The sequence below is a fragment of the Chiloscyllium plagiosum genome, unplaced genomic scaffold (assembly GCF_037043375.1).
Source record: "Chiloscyllium plagiosum isolate Xiang-an unplaced genomic scaffold, Cpla_swu_hap1 HiC_scaffold_42, whole genome shotgun sequence".
Classification (NCBI taxonomy): Eukaryota; Metazoa; Chordata; class Chondrichthyes; order Orectolobiformes; family Hemiscylliidae; genus Chiloscyllium; species Chiloscyllium plagiosum.
In genome coordinates, this window is record NW_028270180.1 from 104,379,795 (window position 1) to 104,383,573 (window position 3,779).

General features: G+C 43.9%; 1 non-coding gene across 1 annotated transcript; it reads left to right on the forward strand.

The window, feature by feature from the left end:
• The first annotated feature begins 3,377 nt into the window (after positions 1-3,377).
• Positions 3,378-3,451, forward strand: trnat-agu (transfer RNA threonine (anticodon AGU)). Its single transcript has one exon. It is a non-coding gene; the product is annotated as a tRNA-Thr (tRNA).
• The last annotated feature ends 328 nt before the right edge of the window (positions 3,452-3,779 follow it).

The following is a 3,779-nucleotide window of genomic DNA, read 5'->3' on the forward strand; positions in this document are numbered from 1 at the left end:
TAATGTGACAAAGCATGTAGATGAGGGTAGAGCAGTTGACGTGGTATACATGGATTTCAGTAAATCCTCTGTTAAGGTTCCATGTGATAGGCTATTTGAGAAAATGCAGAGGCATGGGATTTAGGGTGATTTAGCCATTTGGATTAGAAACTGGCTTCATGAAAGAAGGCAGCGAGTGGTGATTGATGGAAAATATACAACCTGGAGTCCAGTTACTCGTGGTGTGTCTCAGGAATCTGTTCTGGTACCACTGCTGTTTGTTATTTTTATAAATAACTTAGACGCATCATAGGTGTATGTATGAGTCAATTTGCAGATGACACTGAAGTCGGTGGAGTAGTAGACAGTTTGGAAATATGTTACAGGTTGCAGGGCGTCTTGGATAGACTGCAGAATTGGGTTGAGAGCTGGCAAATGGACTTCAATGCAGCTAAATCTGAGGTGACGCACTTTGGGAAGAATAACAGGAAGGCAGAGTATTGGGTCAATGGAAAGATTGTTGGTAGTGTGGATGTGAAGAGGGATCTTGCAGTCCATGTGCATCGATCCTTCAAAGTTGCCACCCAGGTTGAGAGTGCTGTTAAGAAGGCATACGGTGTGTTAGATTTCATTTGTAGAGGGATTGAGTTCCGGAGCCACAAAATCATGCTGCAAATATTCAAAACGCTCGTGCGGATGTATGTCGGGAAGAATGTGAAAGCATTGGAAAAGAGTGCAGAGGAGATTTAGATTAGATTGCCGACAGTGTGGAAACAGACCTTTCGGCCCAACAAGTCCACATCGACCCTGCCAACATAAACCCACCCAGACCCATTCTCCTATATTTTCCCCTGCTCATACACCTGGCAATGCGGGCAATTGCGCATTGCCAATTCATCTGAACTGCATATTTTGGGACTGTGGGAGGAAACCGGAGCAAACCCACGCAGACACAGGGAGAAGGTGCAAACGCCACACAGACAGTTGCCCGAGTCTGGAATTGTAACCGGGTCCCTGGCGCTATGAGGCATCAGTACTAACCAGTGAGCCAGCATGATGCCTGGTCTGGAGGGAAGGACTAATGAGTAAAGGCTGAGAAACTTGGGTCTGTTCTCATCGGAAAGAAAAAGGCTCAGACGGGATTTGATAGAGACATACAAGATGATCAGAGGATTAAATGGGTCGACATGAACGTCATTTTCCTAGGATGATAACGTCATCTTGTACGAAAGTACTTAACTCTAAATTGTGATGAGTTAGATTTGAGACAGATGTCAGAGGCAGGTTCTTTACTGAGACAGTGGTAAGGGCGCGGGATTCTCTGCCTGCCAGTGAAGTTAACTCAGCTGAGATTATGGAGATTTAAACAATCCTTGGAGAAGCACATGGGTGATGATAGTATTTTGCAAGGGAATGAGCTGAGATTAGTTCAAAGGTCAGCACAACATTGAGGGCCGAAGGGCCTGTTCTGCGCTATATTCTTCTATGTTCTATGTACTATGTCCTTCCCCACAGTAAGCGTCCATACAAAGCACAGGTTTCATATCTCCCCCATTTCGAGCAGCACCAAACAGAGAGTGGCTTATTGATTTTTATGGTGTCCCAGTACTCTTCGAAGACTCCTCTTTGCCCTTAATGTATTTATAAAACCAGTTATAACTGACTTCAACATAGCAGCATGTTGCAATTGAGCTTAGTAGAATTCAAAACTACAATAGACCGATTCAAATTCAGACGTGTTATCCATTACACAACAGAGCCGATCCACCGTCGACTTCCTCTCATCTTTTCCATATGTAATGGAGACATTTATATCAGGGGGATACAAGATTACCAAGGTGAAGAACCAGTAAAGATAACTAACGTCACTGCTTTAATTAAATACGTCACATTTTGTGAAGCAGTGCCTTTTACTCTCAAATTGTACACATTCGTCTTCACGTGCCTCCTTCGGTGTTGCCTGCATGTCTGTTGGACGTTTCCATTGCTGTATTCACAGTCACTACGCGATTACATGACCAACTCCAGTGAAATGTACTTTCATAATCTGAGTCATGGCCTCTTCCTTTCAAGACCCTGAACAAGTTCAGCGAGAAAACTCTGGTCATTTCTAGCCCGGGATCTGGAATCAGACGAGTGTCACGACAACCTTATTGGTGCTGCCCGCTCACCGGAGACCAGCGCGTCAAAATGAGGCCCTGTGACCACCAGCATGTTCTGTGCCTTCCTGCAGTACATCTGCTGAACAACATCAGATTATCAAAGTTCCGCTTTTTTCACATTGAAATCCAGTGCGATAATATGAACTTTTTCGAAACTTGGAGTGAGCAACTTTGCAGCTGAAGTTTGTTATGGAGTCAACGACAGACACAAGAGTGTCTACAAGTCAGGTTGTAAGTTTTACAGTCAGCATCACAGGAAGTCCCTATTCAGTTGTCCGAGTTTGCATCGCACAGACCTGGATATAATTCCCACTCACGTAATGAAGATTTATTTCTCTTTTTGTGAATTTTTAGAATGAAAACAAATTCTTGCTTGCATGCAGAGCACACACCCAGATCCTGCCAGAATCGGTCAGTAATTGCTTCCATCCGTATATAACGACAAAGGCAGCAGATACACAGGAAACGACCACCACTAATCCCCCTCCAATCATATCACCTTTCTGAGTTGGAAGTATCTCGCTTATCCTTCAGTGTCGCTGAATGTAAATCCTGGAAATTCCCCTCGAGCGGTATCATGTCTGTGCTGAGGAGTTGAAAGCTTGAGGAAAATAATTCATCCCCTCCATCACTGTGGTAATTCTGGATATGCATTGAATCCTTTCCCATTGACTATACTCCAGGAATTCGCTTCGAAAATTTAAAGGTTCCTGTCAGACATCTGCAATCGTCTGGAATAAGTTGAGACATGGACGAAGACAGTGAAATAAAGTGATAGACAATGATGCCTGGGAGGCATAATGCAGGAAGTGAGCGCGGAACAGATGGTGCAAAACTCAATGTCGGTGCCATTGCGTCAGCTTTTACTGCCCAATGATTATACTTACTCACACATTACTCCTAGTCAATTCACCACAATGACCTTGTTCCTCTTGATGTGATGTCCCCTCTGTCTGTATTAACGTGGTTCATGGGCTCCGATAGAATGAGCACCTCCTCTTTCTCCTGTCACTTTAACCAGGTGAAAATACCAGTTTTAAATGAATGCAAGAAGAGATTATGTTTTTATGTGCCGATTCAGTAGAGAATTTTCAGCTGTGAACTGTTTGTGTTTGAAAATTCGAGGATTGATTGCAATTCTCTGAGAGCAACATTGATCCGAAAACACAAGTCCAAGTACTGTGAGGAAGTGGTTAAGCAACTCCACATATGGATGAGCAAGGGTTGCTTTACCGTGGCGCCGTGGCTTAGTTGGTTAAAGCGCTTGTCTAGTAAACAGGAGATCCTGGGTTCAACTCCCAGCGGTGCCTACTTGTTGCGTTCATATTTGGGCTTGGTGTTTCAAGTCTTTGCGAAAGTAACTCAGCGTCTTGGACTTTCACCCTGTTAAGATTTGGTGATGCAGGTTAAGTTCCAACAGTGAATGTCATGCTTTTTTATATATTCCGAAATATCACTTATGACTGTAGTTTCATTCCATTATTCCACAAGCACTTCTGCTTCTCCTTCTCTTTTATTCCCGCTCCTGCATTCCCAGTTAGGTCGGAATAACGAGATGAGGCAGGAGACGCTGCAGATTTGCCGGGGAATTTTGTGGTAATGTCAGAGATACCACCAGGTGGTCACTCTCATTCTCTG